At 45.8% G+C, this 21790-nt stretch overlaps 1 protein-coding gene across 3 annotated transcripts in view; it reads left to right on the top strand.

The window, feature by feature from the left end:
- The first annotated feature begins 8267 nt into the window (after positions 1-8267).
- The window catches only part of ACOT11 (acyl-CoA thioesterase 11), a 1040268-nt gene continuing 1026745 nt past the window's right edge, over positions 8268-21790 (top strand). For all 3 annotated transcript variants that reach the window (XM_069642127.1, XM_069642125.1, XM_069642126.1), the window contains exon 1: positions 8268-8517. The gene's annotated coding sequence lies outside the window, so the exon portion shown is untranslated. The remainder of the gene's footprint in view (positions 8518-21790) is intronic.

Below are 21790 nucleotides of genomic sequence, written 5' to 3'. Positions count from 1 at the left end.
TCTTGAACCGCTGCTCGCTCTAATAGCAAATCGATTTTGAGAAGGCGTTTGATTCAGTGATATGGGGAAGTCTGTGGTGACGATGCGACGCATGGGGATTGGAGAAACCTTTATTAGATGGGTTCAGCTTTTATATGAGGCACCACAAGCAGAGGTCAGGGTAAATGGCTGGTCCTCTAGAACCTTTCCGCTAGGCAAGGGCACAAGGCAGGGCTGCGCGCTATCCCCCCTTCTCTTCGCGTTGACGATCAAACCACTAGCACAGTGGCTTTGACAGGTCACCACATGGTGTGGGTTCCAATGGCCGGAAGGATGAGATGATAAGGTCTCCCTCTATACGGACGACATGTTACACTATTTGAGTGACCCAAACCATGCATGCCCGATATTGGCCCCGATGCTGACAGCTTTCGGGGACTTTAGCGTCTAAAACTAAACTGGGGCAAATCGGTCCTTTTTCCAGTAAAAGGAGGAGACTGGGCAATTCCCGGGAAGTCCCTTATCGAGTGGAGAGGGAGGGCTTTCGCTATTTGGGTATATGGATCTCTGGGAACCTCTCGGTCTACGTGTCCCGTAACTTGCACCCATTAACGGATCACTTTGCGGAAGATGTGAAGCACAGTATGCTTCTCCCCCTCACAATAATGGGCAGAGCAGCACTCTTCAAGATGCTGGCACTTCCACGTTTAGTAGACGTGCTGCAGAACGCCCCACATGCAATACCGGGCTCAGGGCCTCATCACGACTTCGGCGGTAACCCTTAAAATCAAGGTAATGCTGTCAGCGCCGATTTTAAGGGTCCGTCGGATCACAAGTCCAAATACCGCCGGCGCCATTACAGCCGGCGCAAGTACAGCCGGCTGTACAAGCGTCGGCCACAACAGCGCCAGGAACCATTCGCACTAAAACATCAGCAATCACGAGTCTGGCGTAGGCGCTATTAGCGCCAGAAAAGCGGCAGACAATCCGCCGAAAATACCTCCAGCAAAAAGCTGGAGGTAACAGAATACAGGCCACAGCAATAAGGGCCCAGGTGGAACCACTGCAAATCAGAGGCCTACAAAGGAGCCACCCACGCACAACACACTCTCCCCAACACCATTACACCAGCAGGAGCAGGGAGGAGACAGCAATAAGGGCCCATGTGGAACCACTGCAAATCAGAGGCCTACAAAGGAGCCACCCATGCACAACACACCCTCCCCAACACCATTACACCAGCAGGAGCAGGGAGGAGACAGCAATAAGGGCCCAGGTGGAACCACTGCAAATCAGAGGCCTACAAAGGAGCCACCCATGCACAACACACCCTCCCCAACACCATTACACCAGCAGGAGCAGGGAGGAGACAGCAATAAGGGCCCAGGTGGAACCACTGCAAATCAGAGGCCTGCAAAGGAGCCACCCATGCACAACACACCCTCCCCAACACCATTACACCAGCAGGAGCAGGGAGGAGACAGCAATAAGGGCCCAGGCGGAACCACTGCAAATCAGAGGCCCACAAAGGAGCCACCCATGCACAACACACCCTCCCCAACACCATGCTGCCATTTGGAGCCGGGAGCCTTGATGTTGACTTCTACCTGCTGCGCCTGGAGCTATAGAGGCCAGCCAACCAGGCCAGGGCCCTGGGAGTGCAGGGGGCAGTGGGGATGAGGAGAAGGAGGAGGAGAGCAGCACCAGTAAGGCAGCCAGCCATCCCCAGGGTCAGGCCAACACCCTGGGCCCTGACTGATGGTCAGTTGGTGACAGAATATTGCTAGGATAGGGCAACCATCACCCAGTTGCTGGACACAATCCAGGATGACATTGGCAGCCGCATAGCCACCAGCACGACAGTACCTCCCCTAGTGAAGTTCGTGTCTGAGCTTCAATTTCTTGGGACTGGCAGCTACCAACATACCGTTGCCATGATGCATGGAATCGCCCAGTCCACATTTAGTGCCATGCTAGGACAGGTGCTTGATGCACTGTTGAATCATGTGAACGAACACATTGCATTGCCAGCCACACAGGCACAGGTGCACCAGCTGAAGGGTGAATTCTATGCCATTTCCCAAGTCCCGAATGTAATATCAGCCCTGGACTGCACACATGTGGCACTCGTACCACCCCAGGCACATGAGGCTGCCTACAGAAACTGGAAACAGTACCATTCCCTCAACGTGCAGATGACATGTGGCCCTGACCTCACCTTCAGCCACTGCTGTGCCCGCTACCCAGGATCCACCCACAACTCCATGGTCCTGCGCAACAGTACCCTGCCGGCGTACATGCAAAGGCATCGAGGCCAAAACCCATGGCTACTGGGTGAGTACGAATGTATACCATAAAGCATGTCAATCCACAACTGATGGTGCCTGTTACAGAATCCATTATTCCCAATAGGCAGCAGCATTACTGCAGCATTCACATTCAAGCACCTTGCACGATAAACCTTGGACATGTCCAACACAGCAGAACACACCCATGCAGGATGTAAGACATGCGGCAGCACAGTGACATATGGAAGCCCCGCCACAACTAAGCCTCCTGTGTGAATGTCACCATGGCTCCCAACACTGACACAGTACAGAAATCCCACCCTGCCCACCCTCCAGTAATGGAATTCCAAACCATAAACTGGCACATCCACAAATGCACCACACATAAGTAGGCCGAGTAATGACAATGTACATCCCACGAACACTGTCCCCCAAATGGCCAGGGAAATGCATGGAGAACAGTACAGAATAGTGACGACCAGCAAATGCAACATTAGCCAAATGGATTTGCAATGACATATGAGGCAGCCACTTCTGTCATGCAGAAGTAGATGGAAGGGCCCCCTTATCCTGCGACAAGTGAATGAGTACTGTTACATACAGAAACCTAGGTATAACAAGTGGAGAGTACCCCATTGATTCAATTGTGCCCGTAGGACAACACACTCCACAATGTTATAGGCCAAATGCTAAAAATGGCAAAATGACACTGATTATAGAGCTCTGTACACCCACTGGACTTACCTTGTCCCCATACCGGCTTTCCGTCCCCTGCAGGTGATTCTGGATATCCCCAGTACACGTGGCTCATGACCCCTGTGTGTCACCCACACACTGCGGCGGAGCGGGCATACAACCTTGCCCATGCCCGTACACGGATCTGCGTGGAGAGGGCATTTGGACTGCTGAAGGCACGCTTCCGGTGACTCGACCGCACGGGAGGGGCATTGATGTATGCACCAGAAAAAGTTGTCAAATTGTACTGACATGTGCCATGCTGCACAACATCTGCTGTCGCAGAAATGTGACACTGCCCCCTGATGCTCATGTGCTGCCACCTGAGGATGGGAGTGAGGGCGATGAAGTGCCAGAAGGTGTTGCACATGCACAGAGGATTGGGCTGAGGGAGGGGAGGTTGGCAAGACAGGGATTGATTGATGGATTCTTTTAGAAATGGGTAATGTGTAAATTGGAAATATGTCACTTCAACATTGAATTGCATCAGTAACAATCACTACTGTCCATACATTGTGAATTTTCTAACGTGATTTATTTACCATCCAACAAACCCCCCTCCCACCAGTGAACACCGAGCACACTAACCCCCCTTCCCCAGTAAACACCCAGCACACTAATCCCCCTCCCCCAGTAAACACCCAGCACACTACCCCCCTCCCCCAGTAAACACCCAGCACACTAACCCCCCTCCCCCCAGCAAAATACCCCCAACTGTGCAGATAGGCACATGTGTCTCATCAGGGCACCAACAACGATGCCATGCACCACAAGGATGGTCTCGGGCGCTTCCCTTTTCCGGGCCCCTCTGGTGTGCGTGCCCTTAGGTGGCGCATAGACCGGCGCCTAGGAGATGGCTCTAGGGAAGGGACTGAAGCGGTGGCCATCATGTGCTGTCGCATGAGGTTGTTTCCCTCCCGTGTCTGTTCAGCAAGTGCTGAGACTACCCCCGTCAACTCCCTCACTTGTTGGCCGAAGTCTGTCAGGGCAGCGGTACATTGTTCAACAACTCGCACCCATGCCTTATTGATGCACTGACAGCCTTGATGTGCCGGCTCTGCACCTTGGCCATCGATTCCACCCTGGCCTGTTTGGCCTCAATGATGTCGAGTCGGCCCATCACTGCTGCCCCAGTGACGAAGGGCTACCCTGGTGTGTCACGTGGTGGCCTGCGACTTGTGTGCTGTCGGGGGGGCTGCATGGCGTCATCTGGGCTCCCATATGATGGCGTGTCCACGTCCAGCTGTGGTGTGCGGACACGACGCACAGGCACATGTCGACTTTCTGCATGCTGTGTGCCTGGCCTTGGGCTTCCCTGGGGTGTGATCATCCCTTCAGCCTCACTGCTTCCGGGAGAGTGTTGTCCTACGGCATGATGGCCACATGGAGATGTTGCTCCCACGTCGGGCTCCGATGCAGACCTCTCTCCCTCAGCATCGGGGCTGTGACTGGTGGCTTGGGGCGAGCTGGCGGCGCCTCCCTGTGGCCATGTGGCTGCTGCTGCTGTCTGGTGGGGCTGCGTTGGGGTGAAGTGAGTGTTGGCCTGGGTCGTCTCCCTTCGGTGCAGCCTCTTTGTGGGGTGCTGGTGGAGGCGCACTGCCGTGGGCGCTGTGTTGGTGTGGCCTCCTCCCCATCATCTTCGTCCCGTTAGGATCGACGTGTGCCTGTGGGGTACATAGGGTGTGGATTGAGTTCAATGCTACATATATTTGTGTGATGCAGGTCATGCCAACAAGTGTGATTGAAGACAGTAACAATCACGCATTCTGCTTGCATTCTGTTCAGTCGCCATGTGGTGCTTGTTGTGAATGTGTATGGGGGTACATTGCATGGGAATGTCGGAGTGACAAGATTGCATGCGTGGTTGGGGTGCACTGCGCTCTGGGTTTTGGGGGTGTATTCATGCACACTCCAACTCTACGTAGCTGTCCTACGGCTATGGAAGTCTATCCCCTGCCCCTGTCATTCATGCACTGCACGTACATGGTCGTCTAGACAGCACTACCGTTCTATGGATGTAGGCCTCACTTATGGGTGTATGCAGTACCTCAGACACATGTCTTCGCATTCATTCACTCAAGGTCTGCATGTGTGTTACTTTAAGCTGCATGTATTTTGGGATGGGACTCACCTGCCGTTGCCTGCCTCCGCTCCACCAATGCCCTCGATGGTTCCAACATCTATCAGGGCTGTCATTTTCTCCTCCCAAGGTGTGAGTTCGGGTGGGGGTGGCCTCCTCCAGTGGCCCTGCTCGCACTCCTGTGCTGTGACAGGATGCCACGGACTCGCACACACAGGTCGTTCAGGCGCTTGCGGCAATCCTCCCCATCCCGGGGCACGCGCCCCACAGCACTGACCCTTTGGCTGATGGTTTGCTATATTTGTGCTCTGCGCTTGCCACTTGTTTTGCGCTGCTGCAGCTCCTCGTGGTGTATCTCAGCCTCCTCGACCAGTACTGCTAGCTCCTGGTCACTGAATTTGGGCTTTCTCACCCTGTCCAGGGCGGACTTGCCCCTAGTGCACTCCTGAGACATATTTTGGGCTTGGATCGCGTGGATGGCTTCTAGGGGCTGTGATATCCGACGGATTGTGATTTCCAAGATGGTCGCCGCTTTATTTCCCGTTCCTGCGGTGATGCGTTTCCTGCACGCTAAAAGCGCGACATGGCGGTAGCGCACCGTGCGCCAGATTTAAAGGTTTGCGCTAACGCCATGGACCGGGGCTCGTGCACGACAACTCGTGATCTGGGGATTATCCGCCGGGGGCCTTGGCGTTAGCGCTAATTGCGTCCGGCGGATAAACCGCTGCATTACCGCCAAAGTCGTGATGAGGCCCTCAGAATTCATCCGAATGGAACGCCTCCTTTGGAAACTGATATGGAAGGGCAGGCAACCCCGTATCGCTTTGACAACACTGCAGAGGTCCATCTGGGAGGGGGGTATTGGAGTCCCACACCTCTGGTCCTATTACTGGGCCACCCAGCTAACAGTGGTCAATGACCTGCTCCATGTGGACCATGAACTCCCACAAATTAGGGCAGAGATGTCCATTGCCCAGGACACCCCACCGTTCATCACATTATAGCAGAACCTCCCTATGCCCCCTCCACAAACTATTTCCGCACATATTGCAGTCATCTGGAGGCAGACGCATACACACATAGGCTGGGGGAACAGACTAAATCTGGCGCAACCTGTGTGGCACAACTATATGCTCACTGAGGTGCGGAAACTTGCTGTATGGACCCGGTGGGTGGAGGTAGGGATAACCACAGTCGGGGATGTAATGACAGATGGTTCCATTTTTGAGACGCTGCAACAAAAATTCGGAATTCCTCGGAATGAGCGTTATCACTATGTGCAATTGAGGCACACCCTCAGTGGTCACAGGCAGGCACTCACGGAGGCACCAGAGTGCACCCCCCTGGAGCGTAACCTACTTCCACAACACATTCCCACTAAAGTCACGTCAATGTTATATAAAGCCATAAATGCATTCGCTACTCCGGAATTGGCCAGCCTTAAAACTAAGTGGGCAAGGGATGTCGGCGCCATAGAACCAGAGGACTCGATTAAAGTACTTATGCGCCCGGGTGAAATCGCCATAGACGCCAATATCCGATTGGTACAACTCAAAATATTGCACCAAGTCTATTACCCCCCCGAGTTGCCCAGTTCGGATGGGGGCAGACCTCTGATCCCAACTGTTTGAGATGTCGGGGAGAGGAGGGTACCTTCTTCCAACTGCTATGGGAATGTCCCGGATAAAAACCTTTTGGACGCAATGCTGTCCAAGACTGACGAGGGTCCCGGGTCGCACAGTGGCATTGGAACCTGCAAAGCTGTTATTAGGGGTCCCAGATGAAAATGACTCAAACAAATGGGAGGGTATCTTCCTGTCTACTGCAATGGGTTTGATAAAGCGTGATATTGCACAAAAATGGGGAGCCCCGGACTATCCGACCTGGCCCAAAAGTCCGCCGAAATGGACACCTGTGCAGCGAAAGAACACAATATATACAGCATGAGGGTGCCCTGCTAAGGCTACCAAGATCTGGGGGAAGTGGGAAGAATGTGTGAACCGAGAACTAGTGTGATGAAGAGGGAGGATGAAAGGGAGAGTATTCAGTAATGTAGCATTTGGTTACACAGCTGCGAAGACAAGTACGAAGCGGTACAACAAAAAGCTTGACAGACATGATAAGGCAGCAATGAGGTGGCATTTGTTTGTATGTTGTAACATTGTTATTAAAAGCAATAAAATGTGATATAAAAAAAAAAGTTTCCGGAAGCTTCTCAAGACCTTCGTCTTCTCCTTCCCTCTCCATCTTCCTTGCTAATGACTCTCCGCTGATATGCCTGGCTCCTTCTGAATCACACTGGGGCCAGGCCCCCCCACCCTCCCTCGCTGCCTCGACCAGTCTGCCTCAGCACCCTGAATTTGCCTCCGGGCACCCTTTTCCTGATCAGATAACTGAGTGTGGTCCATCCTCTCTCCTCGCACTACCTGTCCCTCACCCCATCCTCCATGCCAGTTGTTCTCCAGGCCTCCCCTAGCACTTTAACAGACCCTGTCACCCCTTCACTCCTGCATCCCCCCTGTCCCTCCCCTTCCTTCCCCTCATCCTGCCCCTCCACCCCCTCTCCCCCGCACTTCCCCTTCCTGTTGCTGCACTTGCAGGATCCAAATGTCACAAGGCCTAGTTGGACCGTTTATTGTTGTTTTATCCTCCTCTGCTCCCTTCCCCCTAAGTCTTGTGGTGGCTGGAAAAACGTACTGCTGTATATACGCCATACATTAATGTTCAATAAAAAAAAGTCCTGTTTTTTTTCAGCCAACAGTGCTTTCCATTCTGGGACTTATAGTTTAGTTTTGCTCATTAGCAATGTGAGCCTACAAGTCTCGCATGCTAAGTGCTTTTGATTGAAAGACCAGAACTGTATAGATAACACAGCTGTCATAGGGCAACTCCACGTATTTACATCCGTTTTAAAATGATGCTTAGAAAATATTCAGCAATATAAATACTTCCATGGGTGCTTGAATGCACTGGGTAAGTGTGCCATGCAAAATATAAAGAGACTCTATAAAGAACATTCTGTTTTAAATACAAATATACAGTATCAATGTATCATGCAGTTCTTAGAATACCAGCAATCTACAAAGTTAACCTGAGAACATTGCTCTGTGTTGTGAAGGAAAGTGTAGTACCACCTTAAAAAGTTCTCTATTTTAAGGAAGTGGGTGTGCGTGCGTGAGAGAGAGAGTGTGTGCTTTGCCAGCGTGATCCAAAGGACAGAAAACAGACTGGCTGAGCCCGCGCGGGGAGTAAGAAAAGTGCAGCCAGGCGGCTTGGCTCTCACGCTACAAGGCAGGTCGTTGCCTCAAGGGATCCCAGGATTTCCCGGGGTACAGCTGCACTTGTGCTGGGAGGAAGTGGAATGTGCCAGCCCTGCACGGGTTGCAGAAGCACTTGCAGAGAGAGAGAGTTGCCGAGGAGCAACGCCTGGAGTTGGTAAGTCTGCATGGAACGGGCAGTTTGTTGCGCGGGCTAAGAACAAGTGGCGAATTCCTTCACTTTCCACAATTATCCCCTTGGGAAAGCAGCCACAGTAGCCCGCAAACTAGTGTTAACCGTTTGGACGTCCTTAATGCCTGCCTTTACGCAGAAAGGGGGCAGGACAGGAAGGGGGCTCGCGTTGCATTTGCTGCAGGGCATTGGAGGAGCTCGTAGACACGCGAGACAGCCTTTGAGAAGTGTTTTCAAGCGCCTAACTTCGTTGTTTTGATTTGATGTTAACCGAGACAGCAATTCCCAGAATGCAGTTGGCGGAAAAAGGCAAAGGCTAAGACTTAAATGTAGCATTCTGGTGACATTATGTAATCGGTTCACGCCTAGTGCACGCACACTGCTTTACTAACTGACTACGCTTCACAACGCGATGATATGCAGTAACGCGGTGTGCACTTGATTAAAATACTATCTAGGCGAAGAGACAAGGCAGGTGTACATGGCCGTATAGATGACTGCACGTCCGAGTATAAGGCACTCAAGGGCTAGAGCTATAGAGGAGGGTATGTTGGTCCAGTGTATGCCCCTGTTCCAGAGTTAAAATGTATCCTATAGGCAAGTCCGGGGGCACTTTTTGTAATGGACGCCACAGCAGCATGTGTGGCAGAGGGGCGGATTGCAGCTCCAGGACTCGACTGGAAGGCTTACTTTACGGTCTATGCAACATATTTTTACAAGTGTGTTAGTCATGACCAGTGCCGAGATTTGTTACGGTGAATGGGTTAAAATGGTGCATTATACAGCAGACTTTCTGGGGGAAATTGGAGGGTGGAGGCGAACAGTTTGTTTCGTTTTTGTAGGTCAACGCATGATAAAGGAACATAGATGCAAATCACCAACAGTGGACAGGAGCATTTTCATGATGCATTCCCCATAATATATGCCATTACAAAAACATGCACATGCTACTGGCACCTATACATTCCGTATTCCCATATAAGAACATACTCCTGTTTGTTTTGTGTATAATAATGCTATAAGAGCACATGTCCAATATATAGACAGGTGGAACTGCCAATATATACCAGTACTTACACATAAGAACTTACACCAGTTGGCTTTGCCATTAAAAATGCCCTGCTCCAATAGGAAAACATGTCTGACACGTAATGACACTTATTTATGCTTTATCATAGTTGCCCAGTAAAAATGCCATGCCACATTAAGAAATGGCTTGACTGGCTGCACCAAAATGTCAGTCTAGCCACATAATAACACGTATGCTTGCTTTATCATAAATGCCATGCCAGAGGCAGAAACCATAAGCAGACTGGCTGCAGCATTCCAGTCCACTCTAGTCCTGTAACAGCACTTATTATGCAAACATGTTAAGTGCTCTTACAAGGTTTCGACTGCATTACTGCCTCCCTGAAACTTGAGGAGAACCATCTCCGGTTCCGGAAGCAACTCAAAACCTTCCTCTTTGCCTCAAAACCTTCCTCTTTGCCTCCGCTTTCTCTCCCTCTCTCCCCTGCTAAAATCACTGAATCTGCAACTGGGCCACTCACCGATCTCATGTCCTGGCCCAGCCACTCTTCCTTGCACTGCCTACATGGACTACGGGACTGTCTCTGTATCCTACAGCTCCTTCTCCCGGCACTTACCTTTCCACTTGCCACCAGCTGGCCCTATTATTTATCTTGTATTCTAACCATGTACTGCACTTCCCCTGCACTTTTCCCAGTCCCCCTACCCTTGCACTTGCGCAATCTGAATGACACTGGGCATAGTAGGATCGTTGTCTGTCTCCCTTTGTCCCCCCCCCCGCCTCGTCGCGCCTTGAAACACTTGTGTATAGGCGCATTACAAATGCCATATCCTATCATATAAGCCAGTCTGGCTAAGCATCATGCCGCTGGCATGGCATTTTATTTTTTTACCAGGCGTCATTGTTAAAGCAAACCTGATTTTATAACATTTCTGCCCATTAAAATATTGCTCCCTCTTCTATGATTTGGGTGTGCAGGGGAAGGGAGTGCCCCAAATCAGAGGCCCGCTCACTGTGCTGGTGAGCAGGTATTTGCTTGCAGAGACCCACTCATCAGCACAGTGAGGAAGTTTTTGATTAAATGAATCCAAGCAGCGGGCCTTTGAATAATAAATCAAAGCAGAGATCCGCTCATCAACGGGTCTCTGCTTTGTTTTATTAGATCAAAAACGCCCACTCACCAGCACAGTGAGCGCAGCACAACACGCTGGTGAATCGGGTCTCTGCTATGATCATCGCAAAAGCATAGGTGTGCTCACCAGCATGGTGAGCGGGCTTCTGATTTCGAGGTCACCTTCTGACCGCATGCCTGAATCTTCTCTGAATCGTGGGTAGTGGTGCCTGCGCATTGATACACATGCACCCACACAACTTTCACTCTTTCATTCACGCTCCCACACATACAATCATTCCTCAGACACGCAGCCACTCGTACTTCTAATGTTCTTGCCTTGAGGCACTCCAGTCTAGAATCTGCTCCTCCAGGTCCTGCGACAACTGGCTCTATGCAGCCTAAACAGGAAGCGGGAAGCACTTCCTGGTTACTGTATATGTGCGCAGGAGCCAGAGCGTCCCCTGGAGGACTCCCTGACAGCTTTGTATGCGCGAGAGGCACAAGAGCGACTACTTGGACACTCATTTGACATATGCACAGGGGTACGAACTGTCAAAGGGAAACCATGTTTGTATTTGTCCGTTCAAGAAAATGGCGCATAAGTGATCCCTCAGCTGCTTATTGACGCTGAGGAGCGCTCAGTGTTTTTAATTGGCTGGATTGGCAGCAGCTCATCCAAACTCGCTGGGTTGATGCCCTGTAGCTAATTATGGACCAGCCGCCCCTGGTCAAGAAAGATTTCACAAATTGAGTACAGTAGTTGAATGGAGCTATGTGAGGTTTCTAGAAATAGATGCCCTTCTACCACCCACTCCATCACTGTTCACCAGCTTTCACTTCTTTGTTTCATGGACACTCCCTTGAAATGGATGACCTTTATCCCAGCTCTTTCTCCATCTCTTGGAACAACTGTGCTTTCGCTGCCATTCTATCCTAGTGGGAGTTCCCCCAGAAATCAGTCCTTGCTCCTCTAGGTTATGCCTAGGTTATGCCTTTGATATCCTACTTCAGCTTCTCTTTTCGCATGTTAACTGATATCCAAGTAGTCTTCCCTTCTCGTTCTCCAGCTTTATGCTATCAACTCGGATCTGTATCTCTGCTATCAGTCATTGGCTGGCCCCCTGCTCTCTAATGATTAATTCCTCAAACTGAATTTATCTACCTGCTGCTAACATCAGTCTAATTTTCACCTGACCTCTTCCACTCTTCTCCCCCAGCCCATGCCACAATGCTTGTAACCAGGGGTTTTGTTGATAGTGACCTCAAACGGCAACAGTTTCTCTTCTTCACTGCCATGTCAGCAATGCCTAATCTAGTAGATTAATGCGAAATCTGCATTTACAGTACCTCACCTTTCAGTCTGCTAGAACCATTCTCCATACTCTCGACCTCCGCAGCCTCAATTGCTGCTCCATACATATTGGCACCGGGGGGCTAGGGGAAGCTACTACTACACTTTCACTCGACCTCCCTGATTCTTTCCCCACCTCTGCCCCAACGCCTCTACATGGGCTGGCACATGCGCCACAAGTTACCTTTTTAGTTCCTTTTTCTTCTGTTCTTTATATCTATCCATGCAAAGCCCCCCACCTATCTAACTATATCCTGCCACATCCAATGCTAGGATACTGCGGTCACAAGCCAATCGGAACATCTCTGTACCCTACATGCCACTGCCTTCTGGATCCTTGACATTGGAATTCCACCCATCCTTTGCCCCTGATAAAAAAATAATAAAAACATTTCTCTACTGTTAATGTCTTGTCCAACTGTCATGTGCCTGCTTCCTGCTCGCCAACAGGCTATTTCATCCCTATTCCTCTACCCTATTGCTCACTCGGGACATTTGGTTTTACATGTACAAATCGTTATGTGCTTATTTTCGCTAAATGGACATTAAAAAAAAGTACAACTCCCAGAATGCAATGGGCTGAAAAAAATAAATAAACGACCATGCCAGAAACAGGGTGTCCCGGTAACATAGAATTCTTTTGTCGTCCGAAGTGCACATACAGTCAATGTATGATTCAGGACTACAAAAAGGCAGACTGTACTGCATATGTCTTAATTATGTGGGAAGGCACCACATCTAGCATAGCAAGAGTTTATCCTGTAGCTGAATTCATTGAACACTAAATTGGGGTTCACTATGACATTTTGATGGGGAAACAAATTGCTTTCCTAGATTCTGTCATCAGATATAGGGATAACAAATTATAAACCACTTTATATACAGAAAAATATTGAAGATGACACCATTCATGATAACTCATTGATGAAGAGCGAGGGTATCCAGGTAAACTTTGGAAAATCTCGACGAAGAGAGCGTGCTCTACCCCGAGGGAATTGTTATTTCAAACCAGAGAAAAATAAACATCAGAGAATACAATTGTATGTGACTGCATTCTCTTGGTGCACACCTAAAGTAAAACGGCTCAGTAGTAAATATTAGCCATTGGCTGAAGCAGTAGGTGACTTCCCGAATACACCTATTGTTGATATATGGCAAACTTAAAGGAATGGGACAGAGACCCTCCTGACACGTTGGAATCTTGAAAATATTCAGGTAGTGGGCAAATACCCATGCCGGAGCTGTGTAGCATATCCATATACCAAGAGACAACCTTTGTACATGTTTATTTTCTTTAGAAATTTTAAATCTTTCTCAAGTTGTCCTACCAAAAAATGTATATAAGTGACACTCTCTATCGGCATGACCACTAAAGCAGTAGCCATCAGGATCACATTACATGGGTCTAAAATATGTAATAATACCTCTTGAGCACCAGCTTTTCACCATGTAGAGAATGATCTAGAGTAGTTGGTCATTGGCATGTTTAAACCGAATACAATAACATTTTTGATGGCAAATCCTCTTCACAAACTGGAACAAAAATGGATACATAGATTGTCCACGCGTATGGCCGGTTTAAAGGAGGATATTTCTTGATCCACACTTGTGTGAACAGCTTTTTACATGCAATAAGTTAAAATCATCACTACTTGAGTACAGTGTTTTTAGCACACAATCTTCAAGTGGTTTTGTCTAATTGACAACAAACCATGCACTGGTTTTTCCATCATGGCACCCAAACACACACCCACAGATTCCAAGGCAATAGTCTAGTATTATGTTTACATCTTCTACGCTGCTCGCTATTGTACATACAGCGCCAGTTGGTGTACAGCATTTAACAAGATGGGTGTATTCCAAACTATTAAGATCACAATCCTGTTCTCAATTCCACCCCAAATTCAACCGATACTTAATGCGGTTTAGTTGCTGGCTATTAAATTAAGAATGGGCAAGATAGTGAACATGCTACATTGGATTTGACGTAAAGTCATTGCTCAAAAATAGAAAAAATTGGCAATATTAATGAACCGTTGGTACTACACAGATGTGACAGATTAAACCGTACATCATTAAATATTTATACACCTTGATAAATTGGGTTCAGTCAGAGGGAAAGCATAATATTCCCAAAAGGCGCATTTTTAGCAGCAGTCTGAATACATGTTATGTATGCACACGTGATGAGATGAAACATGACCCCAGCAACATCAATATATTAGAGAATAATTGGCATAGACGCCCAGGTAGGTAGGTGTGTTGACAGTATGATTTTAACAATTACAACAATGTAGCTGTATACTGTAAAGAAATGTATATGGAAGAAAAAGAGTAAATTAAAAGTTCTATATTATGTACTTTTTAAATGAAACTCGTGCAAGGAAATGTTGTGATCTCAGCAGACCAGTTGCAACAAAAGTCCATTGGTGCACAGTAAATGACAAGGCACAAAAATAAATTTTTTCAGTTACATGGAAGCATACAGCAATCTGTGTTCAATGGAGAACAGCCCAACCTGGGATGGGGGAAAGAAAACAGCAAGATAGTAATCCAAAAATCAAATTGAGGCCTCTATTGTTTCTGCTTTCTTCTTTCAGAACTGAGAATCGGCATTATAAAATAAAAACCTGCAGAGACTTGAAACGTAAATCTCTGGCAGCAGCCTGATTCAAAAAAGGTTCTATGCATGGAAATGTTGAATATAAAGTGATCTTAAATTCTGCATTTGTAAATGAAAATGGAACTTTGAGCTATAAAGCAACATTTTATTTTATTTGACTTCAGCCAGTGTTGGTTGGGGAGATGTTTTCCTAAGAAAATGAAACTCTAGTCCTTTAGGCTGGGCTATAAGCTTTGACACTGTTTGGATTCAGCAAGGGCCAAATGTTCTTTGTTTACAAAAATAGGCCTTGTGAGGAAAACTAATTGTGCCCATTAACAGTTTATTTGTTTGTTTATTGTTCAGAGTGATTGGCTGAATGTAAAATGATTTTTGTTTTGATATTTGTAAATTATGCAAGTTATATTAAGGCAGATATTTTTGCACAGAAACATTGCAAGTCAGTGGTTCATGTATCCTAGTGTTCGGGACAGATAGGCTGATATTCTAAGATGAGAATACAATATTTGTCTGAAAGGTTCAGAGACCAGCATAAATATGTCACATATACATAATATGTTGTGCTGAGATGGGACTAGCATCATTTGATTCACATGAGTGAGAGCAATCCAGACTTCTAATTAGTAACTTAATCACATGTGAGGAACATAATGTTTTAGAAATTCACAATTATTTAATGTAGAAATAACATTGCATCAAATGGGAGGAAACTGGGTTTAGAATAGTACTTCAATTGGACTGCCCTCTCCATTATTTTGCCCATTGTGTACAAAGGAGATGGTTTCCTGTGATATCACTTTTGGAACACTGTTCACTCGCATCGGTTGATCGATCAAAATAGAAGAATGATACACACATCTAAAGGGAGTGGTTCCTAATCTATACAACGCCAAACCCATAGATTTTAGCGCTGAATGAACTGACTGACTGGAAGGCGACAGAAACGCCTCACAACAGAAGGGAGAAGCAAATAGCTTGTTTTCTTTTGGATACCTCTTGGACTGCTGGCAGACCATTGTTCGAGGCTTATATGGAATTCATCTCCAAGCCTACCTCAATAAAAAAAGCAAGCCGATGGGTCCACCGCAGAAGGGGAGAAACCAGGCAGTGGAGGGAAGCCTGACACCTCGTGCTGACAGATGCCAATTTATTGCTAGAAGGGGAGAATTGAGCCAGTCCTTGAGCGGGCACCCACCTGTCTGTGAGACGGCCACAAGAAATTCCTATGCAAGTATGATGACAAGAGAAAATATAATTCTATTGTGCATATACTCTAAAGTGGAATAGATTAAATCCCAGCCCATCTTATTTGTGAAAGTACTAAGGTCTTGGTGGGGATGGTATGTATATCAATTGACTTTAAATCCTGGTACATTAGTAAATGTTTTAGAAATGGAAGTGCTTCTGGAAACTTTGGGTTTAACAAAATGGACCCAAATGGTGTGTGTATTGTGAGATCCCTGATGTCTTTTCTGTGTAAGGGCCAAGTAAATAATATCTCACTTTACACATGCCCAGAACAAATAGGATTGAAGTAATTTCCTGGTTCTTTTACTGAGCCGGGTCCTGTTACTAGCTTTGAACGATTCAAGGAAAAAGGCAGTGTGTTTTTAACTGCCACCCATTTTCCTCACTTTAAATTGCCTACCAGAAAATGTATCTTTTTTAAAACAGTAATGCAATGGAGAAACCATTGAAGGAAATCCAGCAAACCTATATGTTGAATAGGCATTTTTCTTTTTGCGAGTGGTTTACACGCAGGAGCCGGTTTTCAAATTGTTTTCTAGAACACTGGTTGAAATACTGGCTTATTGAGTAGAGGAGAAGGTGTTTCATGTTTTCAATAAATGAAAAATGGAAAGATTGGGATAGATTTAGATAAAGTATGTTCCGATTTTTAATTTGGTTTTCCATAAAATGAACCCATTCACTTTTCAACGCATGGTGAATTTGCGTTCTTTTGATTCTCCACCATGGAGGACAACATCCTCCTCTCTGGACACAGGAACTTCTCCCATTGGGTTCCCTAGAAACTATGGTTTGTAGGCAGCACAGATCTAACAAGGCCAGGGTGCTGATCACTGTAATCGTTTTGGGTGCAGCAGGCATGGGATGCGGGCAGGGTAAGAGTGGCTAGTGGTAGATTTCTCTTCAGATATCAATATACTCCGGACACAGACTTCTGTTATGCTATTCCTTTTATTACTCCAACTCCACTGCCTACACACTCCTCATTCCATCCCACCTCCCGAGTCCATCCAATATTCCATATTCCACATGCTATATTATAATGTGTACTTTCTCTACCACACAACAACCCCCCCTTACTTATCATTTAAATTCTATAAAGAAAAATTACATTTGCTCAATCAGACGAGTTGGCTTTCGAACCTCTCTGTGGGGACGACATTTACATATTCCCTCTGATGAGTCGGAATTTATAACACCACCTTCAGCCACCCCATCTTCCAAAGCCACTGGACGAACATATATAGAATGTGGAATATGCAATATTGGATGGACTCAGGAGGTGGGATGGAATGAGGAGTGTGTAGGCAGTTGAGTTGGAGTAATAAAAGGAATAACATAACAGAAGTCTGTCTCCGGAGTATATTGATATCTGAAGAGAAATATAACAATTGGCGATGTGGATAGGATTATTAGCTGTGTGTTGATTGCTGCTATCAATAACTGATATGTTGTCTTCTCCTGATATGGTATTGTTTTAATGATGCTTTTTATTTCTTTTCCCACTAAGTTTGTAAAAATGTCCAATTTGCTCGGGGCTTTTTAATCCCCTACTGCTCTTAAGAATTCTTCAAATTCATCAATCCATTCTTGCCATCTTTGACCTTGGTTTTCTTGTGGCTCTAAACTGAATGGATTCGGGTGGCGCAGATATAATTTAATGGATTTGTTGACATGAGTGTTCCTGAAGTACCGTGAAAAGCACCCTGTTACACATTTATGTCTCCACTTGCATGTTCTGATGACATGCTTGTTTATATATTGATCCTTTGCTTTATGTGTTTTGGCTTCACTTTATTTTATTTGACTTTGTGATCTGTTTTCTTTTCCTTTTTTATCTTTACTTAAATCTTTATTTTGTTTTTGTATTGCTTTTTTATATTTATTGTGCATTATTTTTCTCATGACCTTGTATTATTTATCTGTTTTAATTATTCTTTTCACTCTCTCAAAATATCCCATTTTTCATTAATTTCCGCTTTCATTTATGTGTCAGTTTCTTTTTTTCATTATCTATTCTTATGTCGCTCTATTTGCTCACGTTACTTTCGTAGCCTCCCGTTGCTCATTCGTGACTTTCACTTCCTCTTTCACTATCAAAATGGTGGCACGTATTTAGGTTCATTTCTCTAATACTTTTGGGTCATTTATTTCCTGAAAATGGCGGCACGTAAAGATCACATACCTGGGTCCTTCTCTTTAACGTGTCAGCGTTGTTCCACTGCCCTGCTCCTCGCGCCGTCCCTCACACTTCAGGTGCGTTGCTCCGTGTTCAAAAGATGCTTTTATGTAAACAATGTTTTTCTTCCAATTCCATACCTCAGATATTGCTATTATCAAGTATTTTTACTGGATCCATATCATACATTTAGTATTGTATTTATGTCCTATTTCTCACCGATTCCTTTTTGTTTCTTCTTTCTTCGTAGCGCATTAACTATTTCTCGCTATTCTTCTGTTACTGTTTTGCAATTACTGGAATCTTCAGTTCCTCTAAATCGCCTAATACTTCGGCTTGGATCCTGCTTCCCTTCGTCCCCAATTGCTATATTTCTCTTCAGATATCAATATAATCCGGACACAGACTTCTGTTATGTTATTCCTTTTATTACTCCAACTCAACTTCCTACACACTCCTCATTCCATCCCACCTCCTGAGTCCATCCAATATTCCATATGCCATATTGCACATGCTATGTTATAACTTGTACTTTCTCTACCACACAATAGCTAGATTGGGAAGGTAGGCCTGGAGAAGGGTCCCACCACCTTGCTTTCTGGTGGGATGTTCTTCCTTTTCCTATTCTTTCCTTTCCCGGCAGGGCAAGGTGCTCTGGGTATGATGTCACTAGGCCAGGGGCACTTGTTATAACAGGGATAGGACCCCTTACATCAGGCCTGCTTTACAGCAATTGACTGTGACATTTTACCTTTAAAAGGTGATGGGCACCATTCTTCTATTCATCTCTGGGCCCCATAAGAAGAAGAATCCATCTGGACCTTTGTTGGGGGTACAGCTTAAGAAAAAGTCCTCTTCCAAAGAGGTGAAAACAGAAGCATCCAAGGCAGACAAACTCTTTTCCCTAAACATCTCCAGGGTACAGTGGGGTTGACTGCTGTTGGACCAAGGCCTAATTGTGGTTGCACTGGAACCAGGACCCTGCCACTAGCCGTGAAGGAAACCCTTTAGTTGCCGGCCAAGCTCACTGAAGCTGGAGTGCAGCTAATGATTCACCTTTTCCTGGAGGCACTGGACTGGGACTCACAGCAACCACAGAACCAAGGAGGCGTCCCACAACCCCCCCAGTCCTCCTTGCACCTTTGAATTGATTTGACGCCAACTTGGGTACCTTCAACGCCATCCAAGATACTACACTGGAACTGCCAGAGTCCTCTCCACGCCCAGCAGCTTCCAAGTCTTCGAGTTAAATAAATGCCAGTGGCATCATCTCCACATCTAAGACCATAGTCTTCTAGCATCCACAACCCCACACAACCACCTGGTCTCTAGCTTCTTTTAGCTCCAAACCAACACAGCTGGTGTACCTCGGTGCAGCCATAGAAGCCAGCTTGATGCCAAAGACAAGTCCCTGCTTCTCCCCACGCAAGGCTGATGAGTCTTCCAGCACTGCCAAACTGACATTGCCTGCTGTCCCCTAGTGTCAGCAACGTGCAAGCCATTGGCGCTGTTAAAAAAACACTGCATTGTTAGACCTGGCACTGCCGTTCCTTGGCTTGACATCGGCCTGAGGCCGAAAGTGCCCATGCTCCCAATACTGTTGATTTGAGTCCTACAGACCAGAATAAGGTATTGTGAAGCGATGCTATCAACGAGGTCCATCTTTAGGACCACAGTGACTTTTAAGCCCACCCTTCTCTGCCTTTTTCTACTTGCAAGACACATTCCTGAACATTGACACTTTGCCAGTTAAGTGCTAGTGCACCCCTGCTTATCTACCCAGGGTGCTATTCTGCAACAGTTTTCGTTTTCCATTTTTCCGTTACAGGAGTGGATTTTTGCTAGTGTTTTTAGTTGGTTGTTTTAAAATCCTATATTTGCATTTAAAAAAAATCTTAACAAAATATGTTTCATTTTTGAAGAAAAAAACTACATAGTACAGGATAACAAAGCTCTCACTGCAATAATGGAAGTGAATTAAACGAATCATGCAAGTAATCATTGCCTTTTGAAATAGTGACATATTATGAGCTCATCAAGTAATGACATAAGTCTATAACCCTGTAACAAACAAAAGCGTATTTAACACATACAGACATGCACAGTACAGTTCTGTTGCTTGTCACTCCTAATCTCAATAAATCACAATCACTTGTGATCTGAATTCTCAACCATATAATTCATAAGGCACCCACATTTCTAAATACAAATCATCTCTACTTTTTCTTGTATACATCACTTTTTCATAGCTAGGTAATATCTGTAAGTCAGTAATCCATTCTTTAACCTGTGACTTTTTCCTGGTTTTACAGACATTTTAATATATTTTTTCAGCAATTGCCCAAGCTCTGTCAATCCACCGTTTTAGGCCGTATGTTATCTTAGCTGCATCTATTCTCAACTGAAATATAACCCGAATAGGATTTCTAGGAAAGTCTACATTAGAAATCATGTTCAGTCTATCCAACACTTAAGACAAAAGTCTATTAACCTTGAACAGCTCCAGAACAAGTGTAGCAATGTTCCCTTCTCTTTATCGCATCACCAACAGATATCATTATCCAATAAACCGAGTATATACATTTTATTGGGAGTCCAATCTACACGTCCCAATATCGTGTGTCATATAAGGTGCATGTTTAGATCTAGCTTTGCATTGAATGCCTTCCTTAATATTTTCGCCCACTGCACATTCGAGTTCTGTTGCGCAGATTCACTGCAACCTGTCTCATTGTTCAACATGTTCATTTATCATAGGCATCATCTTAAAATAAGTTAAAACTGTTCAGGGCGGGGCATCAAATTTCCAGTCTATCCAACAGCAGGGTGTTCAACATTTTCAGTCTATGGGACAAAAGTAGTTTAGGCGTTGAATACCTCTTCAAATCACACTTAGCTAAATTGTGTTTAAATGGTAGCTTCGGTGCTCCAGATAAGATTTGGAAGTGGGAGTATTTTCCTCCCTATTATTTTAAATTTGGGAGTAAAATATATATTTTTTTTTTAGGGAGTTAAAATGTAACTCCAATCCCCAATCTGAATATTTTATAAGCGAGTAAAAAAGATCTGAAATGTTTTTGTAATATTTATTACTTCGCACGAGTTATTCAAGCACGTTTAAAAGATACATGTTTACTTCTTCCAATCAATCAGTTAAAATCGTTGTTTCTTCCTGTGGTATCAATGGAGCTGTGAGGGTGAAAACAGGGGTGCAAAATTCTATGTCTTTTTCCTATTTTTTGTTAGGAGTATTTTGACTCCCTGTGTTTGTTTTGGGTGCATTTGCCAATTTTAAGGGAGTGAAAGTGGCCAATAGAACCCTGATCTGTAGGGCTGGGTAGATTTTCAAATTTATTTTTATTTTATTTTTATGTTTTTGCTTCACAATTGTTTTAGAGAATGAACATCACCAATTTTCATCACCCAACGTCTAACCCATCTCCTCCAGTACAGTGCTCTAGTTTCAACTTGATGTGCCGGATTTTGATATATAGATGCATTGCTATGTAACCAAATATTTTGGTCATTGTCTACTAACCAAGAAATTAATGCATTTCGGGTGGCTGTAATTGTAGGCAGAAAATTACCATTATGTGACATTTTCCCTGTTGAATATATGTCCTCTGATTTTAATAGTGATCGAACTTCCTTTTCTATACCCATACAGATGGGAGGTGTGACCTCATTCCATGCAAAATAATGTGCATACCTTT

This window comes from Ambystoma mexicanum, chromosome 1q (assembly GCF_040938575.1).
Source record: "Ambystoma mexicanum isolate Mex_15411 chromosome 1q, UKY_AmexF1_1, whole genome shotgun sequence".
Classification (NCBI taxonomy): Eukaryota; Metazoa; Chordata; class Amphibia; order Caudata; family Ambystomatidae; genus Ambystoma; species Ambystoma mexicanum.
The sequence above is the reverse complement of the archived record's forward strand: the minus strand, read 5'-3'. Positions and strand labels throughout refer to the sequence as shown.